Below are 12,272 nucleotides of genomic sequence, written 5' to 3'. Positions count from 1 at the left end.
AAGGAATCTCTACCCACTCCAGTATTCTTGCCTGGAAAATCCCACAGAGGAGTCTGGCGGGCTACAGACCATGGGGTTGCAGAAGAGTCAGACATGACTTAGCAACTAAACAACAACAATGCCAGTCAATCAAAAATCAAGGTAAAACATATTATAAAGGGACTAATTAGAAGAATTCCAAATAATAGCATGACTAATGAACATTGAGGACAGGATGTGGAAAACAGTATGAGGTGTTCATCTTTTTTTTTTTTTTAACTGAGGAGTGACACATGGGATGAAAGTTGATAAAGCAAGAAAAAGAGACATAGACATATTACACAGAAGTGTGTAGAGGGAACTACTAGAATCACCAAACACAGAAAATGTTTAAAATAGTTTTTTCTAAGTATGAGATTAGAGAGATTAGGTATATGCTTTTTTTTAATAACCTTCAATAATATTTTTTTTTATTTTTTATAACCATGTGAATGTGTGTGTGTGTGTTTTTTAGTACTATTGAAAAATAAAAATAGATCCCCAGGTAATTCTGATGTACCTTACTGGCTCAGAATCATCTGTAAGTCCCTAGAAAGTGGGAGAGGGAGTGTCAGTGACAGAACAGGGAAGAGAAGTCATTGCATGGGTTGATATGGTCTATTAAGGGAGCCCTGCTTAATTTGTTGTCTCTTGGCCTAGAATTAAAGAACACTGGTGCCGTTAAATATTCTACTGAAACATAGCTCTAGAAACATCGTTCCTAAGGATGACAGATGTGACAACAATGGCGAAGCTGTGGCTTCTTGTGCATCATATAACTTCATTTATATAGCTCTTGGAGAATTCTGAAGTTGTTGTCATTTAAAGTTGAAAAATGAAATAATCCATCAGCAGTCACCTTTGGATTTATTAAACATTCCCCAAGCTCTTTTCCTGAGCCAGGCATTCTATTAAATGCTTTATATACATAATCCTATTTAATCCCCCCAAACAGCCCTGAGGGGTGGACATGCACAGTAGGCCCCGGGTACTCGTTTGCATAAATGAGTGAGTATCTGTCCCAGTTTTACATGTGAGGAGCTGTGGTTCAAAGACCTCTGGAACCTACCCCCTCTCCCCACCCAGAGATGCCCCAGAAGCAGGGATTCCAGCTGTGGTCTAGCTATCAAATCTGTCTTCATCTGTGTGGTACACTGCTTTGCCAGCCGAGGAACACAGGAATGTAGCTTTAGGATGGGGTTTCCAGATTGCCCCAGATAAAGAGGGACAAAGAAGCTCAGACAGCGTGGCTGACAGTTAATAGCCTAGAACAGAGGTCTCACTCTGCCAAAGAGGGGTTACAGATTGGGTAGATGTTTCTCAAGCCTCTGATTTATATGAAGTTTTTTAGTACCCACCTACTCCATATCCATACCAGGAGTCAGCAACTTTTTTTTTTTTTTTGGATAAGTGATCATATTGTGAATTTTTTAGGCTTACAGGTCATGTTGTTTCTGTCATAACTATTGAATGCAGCCTTTAGAGCATGAAAGCAGGCCTAGATAATAGAAAATGAAATAGCATGGTTGTGTCCCCTCCACCCCCAAGTGTGTTCATGAACACTGAAACTTGAATTTCACATGATTTTCATATGTCATGAGCTATCACTTTTCTTTTCATTTTTTTTTTTTTCTAGTAATTTAAACATGTAAAAATCATTCCTGGCTAAACAAAGCCAGGAAATGGTTGAATTTGACCCATGGGCCACAGTTTAGGTTTACTGATGCCTGAAGGAAAGATGTTAGAGATCAGATCAAACCCCCTGTTGTCCAGAGAGGAGACTATTGGCCTCAAGTTGTAGGCTGGTTAGAGTGTGAGCTGGGGTTAGGATCTATATTCCCTAAGCACTCGTTGTAGGAGGCAGTGCAATGCTGACCAGCTGTTAGAATAGCATGACTGGGGGAGGGGAGGAAGTGCTCAATTAACTAAACCAGTTACAATAGTCATTCCATCTATCGTATCTCAATGATAATTTTCAAAGGATTAGCACAAAAAGGCATGTCAAATAATTATGATATCCAAAAAAGATGTTTAACACCATAACTATATTAGATGTACTTTTATATTGCTGTAAAGATTTAGAAAATGCTTTGAGGATGGTGATGAGGCTCTGGGCTATCATTATGACTTTTAATTATCATGTGTGCCTGGAAACAAAACATCTTGAGGAGGTGTGCTTACTGATTATTTAAGCTCTCTGAGGCTTAACTCTCTGGTCTTTAAAATGCAGATATAATAGCACCTACAGCATAGAATTGGTACAAGATTTTTTTTTAAAGTGTGTATAAATATTTAGAGCTGTGTCTGGCACAAAGTAAGCATTTAATACATCTTAGCTATTATTATCATCATCATATTTACCATCATCACTATGATGCAGTCCAAAGAGGTTAGGTGTTAACTACTTGAAAACCAGGCACTGGGGGTTTGGGATGGACATGTCCACACTGCTATGTTTAAAATGGATAACCAACAAGGAACTACTATATGGCACATGGGACTCTGCTCAATGTTATGTGGCAGTCTGGAGGGGAGGGGAGTTTGGGAGAGAATGGATACATGTGCATGTATGGCTGAATCCCTTGCTCTTCACCCGAAACTGTCACAACATTGTTAATTGGCTATACCCCAATACCAAATACAAAGTAAAAAAAAAAACCCCAAACCAGGCACTGGGTCAGGCAAGACACCTGAGCCCACAGGAGCCAGGTGTACAGGAATGCAGCTTTCAAAAGATAAAAACTTTATCTTCAAAGCCAGATTTCCTTTCTCTCTGGGGTTCTTTCAAGGGGTCACAGACAAGCTGCTCAGCCCTCATCATCCTGCTTGGGCTGACACCACTCCCATTAGATGGAAAAGGGAACAGCCAGCATTGTTAAGAGAAAGGGGCCAAAGAGAAGGATTTTTAACAAGCCCTGGGAGGTGGGAAAGAAAACTCCCTCCATCTCATCCACCTGAGATCTAGAAAAGAGGTAAGATTAGAACAAATTGAAGAACTTTCACTTTATACTCTGAGTGGCACAAGTTGAACATGGCAAGTTTCCCCAGATTGTCAGGTAAATTCTTAGATGACAGCTCCATAGAGAGGATAGTTATAGGAAAGTATAGTTCAAAAAGTCTCGTTACATTAGAAATGCTTGAAAAAAGTGGGGATGTTCAACCTGAAAATAATGAAAGACTAGGAGGGGAAGTGAAGGATGTATTCCAATCCCAGAGGGCTTTCGGGGGGGGGGGGGGATATTTGTTCTTTAAGGTAAGCCAGAACCAACCAATGGATAGAAGTCATGGGAGTGAGACTTCGGCTAAAATAATGATGATGACAACCACAGTGCCTAACACGTATTAGACCTGAGCTATGTAGCAGGCACTATGCTGAGAGCTTTATTTGTATGATCTCATATAATCCTTGGAATAATCCTATGAAGCAGGTACTTTTATCATTTCCACATTGCAGATTAGAAAACTGAAGCTTAAACGAATGCAGTAGCTTCTGCCCAATATAACATAGCTAGTGAGGGGCAGAGACCAAAGTCATAGCAAGTGACAAGACTCTGCGCTTACTTTCTGACCACTGTACATTAAGCCTCCTCATCACTAGTTAGTCTGATTCATTTATCTCCTGTCCTGCCATGAATGAAGCCCTTGGACTGGCTTGCATCTCTATACTGTTATTAGAAAGGAATCAGCAGTTTTCTAGGAGACCTGGGTGTTAGTCTTCAACTCTTTTTTAAAACTGGATTATAGTTGCTTTACAATGTTGTGTCAGTTTCTACTGTACAGCAGAGTGAATCGGTCATACATATACATGTACCCCCTCTTTTGGGGTTTCCTTCCCATTTAGGTCACCACAGAGCACCGAGTAGAATTGCCTGTACTATGCGGTAGGTTCTCATTAGTTACCTGTTTTATACCTAGTGGTGTAGATATGCCAATCCCAATCTCCCAGTCCATTCCTTCCCCCAGCCCCCACCCAGTATCCACACCTTTGTTCTCTACATGTGTCTTTATTTCTGCTTTTCAAGTAAGATCATCTATCCCATTTTTCCAGCTTCCACGTATCAGATCAGATCAGATCAGTCACTCAGTCGTGTCCGACTCTTTGCAACCCCAGGAATCACAGCACGCCAGGCCTCCCTGTCTAGCACCAACTCCCGGAGTTCACCCAGACTCACATCCATCAGTGATGCCATCCAGCCATCTCATCCTCTGTCATCCCCTTCTCCTCCTGCCCCCAATCCCTCCCAGCATCAGGGTCTTTTCCAATGAGTCAACTCTTTGCATGAGGTGGCCAAAGTACTGGAGTTTCAGCTTTAGCATCATTCCTTCCAAAGAAATCCCAGGGCTAATCTCCTTTAGAATGGACTGGTTGGATCTCCTTGCAGTCCAAGGGATTCTCAAGAGTCTTCTCCAACACCACAGTTCAAAAGCATCAATTCTTCGGCACTCAGCCTTCTTCACAGTTCAACTCTCACATCCATACATGACCACAGGAAAAACCATAGCCTTGACTAGACGGACCTTTGTTGGCAAAGTAATGTCTCTGCTTTTGAATATGCTATCTAGGTTGGTCATAACTTTCCTTCCAAGGAATAAGCGTCTTTTAATTTCATGGCTACAGTCACCATCTGCAGTGATTTTGGAGCCCCCCAAAATAAAGTCTGACACTGTTTCCACTGTTTCCCCATCTATTTCCCATGAAGTGATGGGACCAGATGCCATGATCTTCATTTTCTGAATGTTGAGCTTTAAGCCAACTTTTTCACTCTCCACTTTCACTTTCATCAAGAGGCTTTTAGTTCCTCTTCACTTTCTGCCATAAGGGTGGTGTCTTCTGCATATCTGAGGTTATTGATATTTCTCCCGGCAATCTTGATTCCAGCTTGTGTTTCTTCCAGCCCAGCGTTTCTCATGATGTACTCTGCATATAAGTTAAATAAGCAGGGTGACAATATACAGCCTTGACGAACTCCTTTTCCTATTTGGAACCAGTCTGTTGTTCCATGTCCAGTTCTAACTGTTGCTTCCTGACCTGCATACAAATTTCTCAAGAGGCAGATCAGGTGGTCTGGTATTCCCATCTCTTTCAGAATTTCCCACAGTTGATTGTGATCCACAAGTCAAAGGCTTTGGCATAGTCAATAAAGCAGAAATAGATGTTTTTCTGGAACTCTCTTGCTTTTTCCATGATCCAGCAGATGTTGGCAATTTGATCTCTGGTTCCCCTGCCTTTTCTAAAACCAGCTTGAACATCTGGAAGTTCACGGTTCACATATTGCTGAAGCCTGGCTTGGAGAATTTTGAGCATTACTTTACTAGCGTGTGAGATGAGTGCAATCGTGCAGTAGTTTGCGCATTCTTTGGCATTGCCTTTCTTTGGGATTGGAATGAAAACTGACCTTTTCTAGTCCTGTGGCCACTGCTGAGTTTTCCAAATTTGCTGGCATATTGAGTGCAGCACTTTCACAGCATCATCTTTCAGGATTTGGAATAGCTCAACTGGAATTCCATGACCTCCACTAGCTTTGTTCGTAGTGATGCTTTCTAAGGCCCACTTGACTTCACATTCCAGCTTCCACATATACACATTAATATATGATACTTGTTTTTTTCTGACTTACTTCACTCTGTATGACAGTCTCTAGGTTCATCCATGTCTCTGAAAATTTTAATGTGTGCTGGTTCTTGGGATGTGAACCTCAAAGTTCTTTATTTCTCTCTCTCAGAGTCTCTACCAGTATCCACATCACAGTTCCTGGAGCGGGCTGATGGCTTAATTCACACCAAAGAGTGAAGCAATAAACAATAATTTCTTCACTCATCCTTCTCATGGTTTTCTTGTAAGTTTCCATCCTTCATCTCTCACCCTCTAAACTTACATCTTGTGGACCAAAGAGTTTTGTTATTGACTCTTTTGGGGTAATGTTGATCCAGGCACTAGATTGTTGATCTGCACAGTGAGGCCCTTGGCTAGATCAGTGAGTGATCCTTCCAACTGTTGTCCCAGGCTGTAGGCATTTTAGAGTCTCCCATGTTGAATTAGGGGGAAGGGAGAAGAATGGGGTTCTAGATTCCTGCCCTCCCTCTACCATCAAAGCAGCTTTGCTTTTTTATCTGTTTCACATACCGGGGTTCTCCCCAGGATTCCATTTGAAAATAGAGCTTTAAACTAAAAAGTTTGGAAACTTCTGAGCCAGTTGATTTTTCTCTTAAGGGCTTTTCAGCTTTGATCTACAATTCTGTGATCACACAGGTGTGTGCACATGAATATGGAGATACGTGAGTTCATGGAATATTCCTGAGATGAGGACTTTGTTCTGTCCTCAAATAACCACGTCTCTGCATACAGTGTTCAGATTTTCCTATTTTAGCCATTTTAACTGACTGGAACTTGAATGTGTTCTCGCCCTATATAATCCCTCATAGTACAGGCTTATCTGGTTCCCGCCAAGTCAATAAGACATTGCAGCTATGCTTAAAACAGCTAAAACGTCATTTGAATTGAAAAAAAGAAAAAAGCCTCTAGTGTTAACTCTTATCCAAGTACATTTCAAAGAAGAGGGGCTGGCACCTATATGCTTCGATACCTTCAAACGCACAATCAGACATATCCCCCAAACACAAGTCCGCTGTTGACAAGTTATTTTAAAAGGTGGTTGGGATCTCACAGTCTGGGGGTTTAGGATAAAATGGTGGCACTTTGTGGCAGAAAGTCAGGGGGCCCCTAGACTAGGCTGTCAAAGCATGATTAAAGAAGTATAGTATCTGGCCTGGTATTGGTTGGTCTTCCAGAATCTCCCTTAATGTTAACTTTGTTCTGTCTGCAGTCAGGGGTGCCACTTGGTCATGGCCACCTCAGAGCAAGAGCCAAAGACCAGTTGAAAATTCAGCTTAAGGATTATGCCCTTGTGCCTACCTGTTGCTGTTCAGTCTCTAAGTCATGTCTGACTCTTTGCAACCCCATGGACTGCAGCATGCCAAGTTCCTCTGTCCTCCACTATTTTCTAGAGTTTGTTCAAATTTATTCCCATCAGGTCGATGATGCTATCTGACCATCTCATCCTCTGCCACCCACTTCTCTTCTTGCCCTCAATCTTTCCCAGCATCAGGGTCTTTTCCAGTAAGTTGGCTCTTCACATTGGGTGACCAAAGTATTGGAGCTTCAACGTCAGCAACAGTCCTTCCAGTGAATATTCAGGGTTGATTTCCTTTAGGATTGACTGGTTTCATCTCATTGTAGTCCAAGGGACTTTCAAGAGGCTTCTCCAACACTACAGTTCAAAAGCATCAATTCTTCAGTGCTCAGCCTTTTTGTAGTCCAGCTCTCATGTCTGTACCTGCCTACTGGATAAACCATAGCTTGACTATATGGAACTTTGTTGGCAAAGTGATGGCTGTGCAAAAAATATGCCATCTAGGCCCATGAAGGGGCTTATGCCTGGAGTTCCTGACAGACTTGAAACCAACGTCTCCCTTTCATATGACGAAAACCTTTCTGTCTAAGAAGGATCAGCCTACTTTTTAAATAAAACACCAGCTTAAGCATTCTCAGGGGCTCCCAAAGGGTAGGCACCCTCTGAATGCTTGGTGAAAAACGAATGAAAATTCCAACATAGCATTAAATTTGAAACTTAGCAGGATGGGGAAAGGAATATTCTAGTTCATTCATTCATTCATTCATCTGTATCTAATATTGCCAAGCACATATGGGACAAAGGGATACAGCAGAGAATAAGATACACTTGATCCTTGTTTTCGTTTAAAGTTTAGTGAGAAAGACTAGTATTACCCATGTAATTATGGAGCAAAATAAGTAGGACAAAACCTGGCCCTGGAACTCAGGGAAGGCTTCCCAGTGGAAACACAGAAGCTGAAAGAATAGGAGGCTTTGGTTGGGTGAAGAGTGCAAGGAAGAACCCTCTAATCAGAAAACACACAGGCTTGGAGATTCCAAGTCAGTGACTGAGGGTGGTGAATCAGAGGAATTGAATGTACACATCAGCTTAGCATCAGGAGAGACAGACCCCTTAAGTGCCAATGGTGGCTCAGAGGTTAAAGCATCTGCCTGGAATGCGAGAGACCTGGGTTTGATCCCTGGGTCGGGAAGATCCCCTGGAGAAGGAAATGGCAACCCACTCCAGTACTCTGCCTGGAGAATCCCATGGAGAGAGGAGCCAGGTATGCTACAGTCCACGGGGTCCCAAAGGGTTGGACAAGACTGAGCGACTTCACTTTCAGTTTTCATTTTCACTTAGGGTAATGTACAGCTCGGAAGGTTCGGTCCTTGCTTCCCTACTTGTCCCTCTTTTTAAAAATTTGTACTTATTTTGTGATTTTTCTCTGGCATTCTTTACAAACTTTACTTATATGTTCTAGCTGGAAGACAAAGCCAAGTTGTTTCCAGGACAAACGTGAAGCCACATGCTTCTTAGTGCTTCTTAGTGCTGCTGGTATGAGCCTGGTGCAGTGGAAGATGTGCTCAGTTCATGTTTGATGTTCCTTTGGTGGGCTGTCAGAACCATGTCCTATGAGAAGGCACTGGGGATGCGAAGATGAGGGGCATCCAGGCCAGAGGAGCAAATGCCAGGAGCAAGCAGGGTAGGTGGTTCCAAATACACGATTCCCTATCAGTGGGTGTTATTCGAGCAGGAACCAGATGGATGTGCTTCTGTTAAGGACATTGTAGAGGAGAGTCTGGCCTTTTATGGGAAGTGGCTTAGCTGCCCTCTGAGTCATTTGCATATTCATAGCCGTACTTATAGTCTACCATTGATCTCTGCTTCTTTTAGCAAGACACAAGGAATTTGCCTTTAAGTTCATGTGATAAATGGATACCAGCATTGTTTATTTCCTGAGAAGTCATTTCACTCACTCATTCATTCATTCGGTGACTTTTTAAAGAACACTGTTACGTGAAGCTCATTTTGCCTGGTGAACTGGAAATTCATCAGTGAGAAAGGCAAATTCCTTCCTCCAGGATCTTACAGACAAACAGGGAGGAAGGTATTATATTATTGTATTTCTATTATTATTTTACCATAATTATTATATTATTGTAATAATATAATGTAATTATATAATATATATTTATTTTTTATAATTATAATGTTATATTATCGATAATTATTATTATCATTACCACTGTTATTATAGTGGTGGGTGAGATTTAGTCTAGAAGGGGGTTGAGGGACCTCAAAGATGGTACCCTGTTCCCAGATATTGTGTTTTCTTCCCCCCCTCAATGATAATGATGATGGTAATTACAATGATTATGATGGTGGTAATTGTTAACATTTATTGAGTGTTTTTGGGGGCCCAACTATAACTATGAGGACTTATACAGTTGTTATTTCACTTAATTCACATGATAGCCCATGTGGAGGTAGATGATACTACATTCCTTTTTTTCTTTTGCAGATGAGGCAGTGGAAACTCAGAGAGGGTAGGTTATTTTACTAATACCACACAGCTAATCAATATAAAGCCAGAATTCAAACCCAGGTCTGTCTGACCCAGAGCCACTCTCCCCAACTACTGTACCACCTTCCTAACCAAAGAAACAACACAGAAACCAAACACGAACATGCACTGAGATGACGTGGGCAGAAGAAACCAGACACGCTTGGCCTTATAGAGGGCGTAGATAGATTTCTCTGCACAGGGCAGCAAGGAGATGAAAGAGCACCTTCTTCTTAGGACTCTTACAGCAGAGGGACAGCAGCGTGGAGCTGAATCTTGGATGAGCTGCCACATGGACCAGAACTACTTCTAACTCTAACATTTCACAGGAGGTCATCTGCAACCACGTGGTGGAAATGTCTGACACCCTGGTCCCCAGATACCCCAATAAGACATGGGATGACCTGTCCTCAGTTTGTGTTTCCCTCAGCTTTTGTGCACTAGAAATTGCAGTCGGTATCCATGGGAGGTTGGTTGAGGAACCTCTGAAGACACCAAAATCTGCAGATTCTCAAATCCCTTAAATAAAATGTTGTAATATTTGCATATAACCTGTGCATTTATGTGCATTCTCCTGAATACTTTAAGTCATCTCTAGGTTACTTATAATATCTGATAAAATGTAAATGCTATGTCACTAGCTGGAAATACCATATAAATGCTAGGTAGATAGTTGCCAATATATAGCACATGCAAGTTTTGCATTTTGGGAACTTTTGGATTTTTTTTTCAAATATTTTTGACCTGTGGTGGGTTGAATCCATGGATATAGAACCCATTGATGTGAAAGACCAACTGTATAATTATAATAAAATTCCATCAGTGTCCAGTGGAAAATGAAATGGGGATTTGAGAGCTTGAGTCTGAATTCCGGGTCTATTGCTGCAATTGTAGCAAGATTTAAACTCAAGCCCTCTAGTCAAGAGCCCGTCCTCCCACTGCACCTGACCCCCCTCCTCATGCTCAGCAGTCATATGGCACAGTGTAAGAACATGAATTTGGGAGTTCTGTAGTCCTGGAGGGGAAGCCTGGCTCCATGACTTTATCAATTTAGTAACTGGAAAACTTTATAAATTTAGTGACCAGAAAGCTTACTTTCTGAACCTTGGTTTCTTCATTTGATAAATGGGGTTTTTATCAACCTCAAGGACTATTATGAAGATTTAATAGTTAATCACTTACAGTGTTTGGACTGTAGCAATCACTCAGTGAATAGCTGTTGTTATCATTGTAGTTATTTATTAGGGGTGTAAGGCGGTCTAGTTCAGTGGCTCCAGGGGTTTGGCATAAGTTTAGCCTGGTCATCCTATTCTTAGGATCACATCACTTGGTTTTTGTCAGGTTCCTGAGAGCCAAACTCCACTGACCAGTAGTGACTGCCTTCCTCCTCTGCAGCTCAGTCACATAACATCTTGGAGCCTCAGTTCTCTCTTCTGTAAAATGGGGGTGATAGAGTCTACCTTGCTTATTTCATACGGGTACTGTGGGATGTGATGTATGCCAAAATGTCACATCAGCTATAGCATAGTGTAAAAATGAGAGGAATTGCTGTTATTATTATTGTTATGAATGCCCTGAAAGGTGAAAGTGAAGTCGCTCAGTTGTGTCCAACTCTTTGCGACCTTATGGACTGTAGCCTACCAGGCTCCTCTGTCCATGGAATTTTCCAGGCAAGAGTACTGGAGTGGGTTGCCATTTCCTGCTCCAGGGGATTTTCCTGACCCAGGGATCACACCTGGGTCTCCCACATTGCTGGCAGACACTTTACCATCTGAGCCACCTGGGAAGCTCATGAATGCCCTGCTGCTGCTGCTGCTAAGTTACTTCAGTAATGTCCGACTTTGTGCTACCACAGAAACGGCAGCCCACCAGGCTCCCTGGTCTCTGGGATTCTCCAGGCAAGAACACTGGAGTGGGTTGCCATTGCCTTCTCCAGTGCATGAAAGTGAAAAGTGAAAGTGAAGTCACTTAGTCGTGTCCGACTCTTAGCGACTCCATGGACTGCAGCCTACCAGGCTCCTCTGTCCATGGTATTTGCCAGGCAAGAGTACTGGAGTGGGTTATGAATGCCCTAGGCAGCACCAAATGCTGCACATTGAAAGACAACCAATACCTTCAGTATTTCAGTGCTTCTCAAACTGGGATCTGGTGGACCCTTTATAAATTCTCAGGGGTGTGCTAGTTCTCTGCAAAAACATTTTTTTTTTTTTTACAACTTCTATTTATCTTTATTTCATTTGTATGTCTATTTCACATTATATTTACTAATCAAAGTATTACACATATATAATTTCAAACAGATAATCAAAATATATTGAGTTTGCTTAAAATATTTTTACTGATGGAAGAAATGATCAGAATCCTTTCAGTCCTGTTTCACTACATTATTGTATCATAATCAGTCTCTCATATGTGTAAATGGAGTTTATTTAACTTTTATTATTATTTTTTTGTTTTTTTTTCTTTAAAGTTTTTTTTTATTGTGTTAAAAGTCACATAATATAAAACATACTATTTTAACCATATTTAACTGTGCAATTTAGTGGCACTAAGTACATTCACATTGCTGTGCAACTGTCCATCATCCATCTCCCAAATCTTTTACCTTCCTAAACTGAAACTGTCCCCATTAAACACCAGCTCCCCATTCCTCCTCCCCATCCTATTCCCTCATCTCTGACATCTACCAATGTACTTTCTGATTCTACAAATTTGTCTGTTCTAGGCACCTCATATAAGCAGAATCAAACAATATTTGAAAAAATCTGTACCTACCGTATATTGGATTGCACTTTTTC

General features: G+C 41.5%; 1 protein-coding gene and 1 long non-coding RNA gene across 21 annotated transcripts in view; one reads left to right on the top strand and one right to left on the bottom strand.

Moving 5' to 3' along the window:
• GRIA1 (glutamate ionotropic receptor AMPA type subunit 1) overlaps nucleotides 1-12,272 on the bottom strand; it is a 354,858-nt gene that overhangs the window by 134,913 nt on the left and 207,673 nt on the right. The window lies entirely within an intron of this gene.
• Nucleotides 1-12,272, top strand: part of LOC147369719 (uncharacterized) — a 355,762-nt gene that overhangs the window by 234,815 nt on the left and 108,675 nt on the right. For 3 of the 15 annotated variants that reach the window (XR_015167816.1, XR_015167819.1, XR_015167805.1), the window contains 2 exons: nucleotides 8,392-8,613; nucleotides 9,433-10,022. The exons of 10 other annotated variants lie outside the window; for them this stretch is intronic. This is a non-coding gene — a long non-coding RNA (uncharacterized LOC147369719). Of the gene's footprint in view, nucleotides 1-8,391; nucleotides 8,614-8,804; nucleotides 9,019-9,432; nucleotides 10,023-12,272 lie in introns of those variants that run through there. 2 more of the 15 variants (XR_015167818.1, XR_015167806.1) reach the window with 1 other exon arrangement.

The sequence above is a fragment of the Bos grunniens genome, chromosome 7 (assembly GCF_055505025.1).
Source record: "Bos grunniens cultivar Pamir isolate PY7600 chromosome 7, Bosgru_T2T1.0, whole genome shotgun sequence".
Taxonomy (NCBI): Eukaryota; Metazoa; Chordata; class Mammalia; order Artiodactyla; family Bovidae; genus Bos; species Bos grunniens.
Note: the sequence above shows the minus strand (reverse complement) of the source record. Positions and strands in the feature narration are given on the sequence as shown.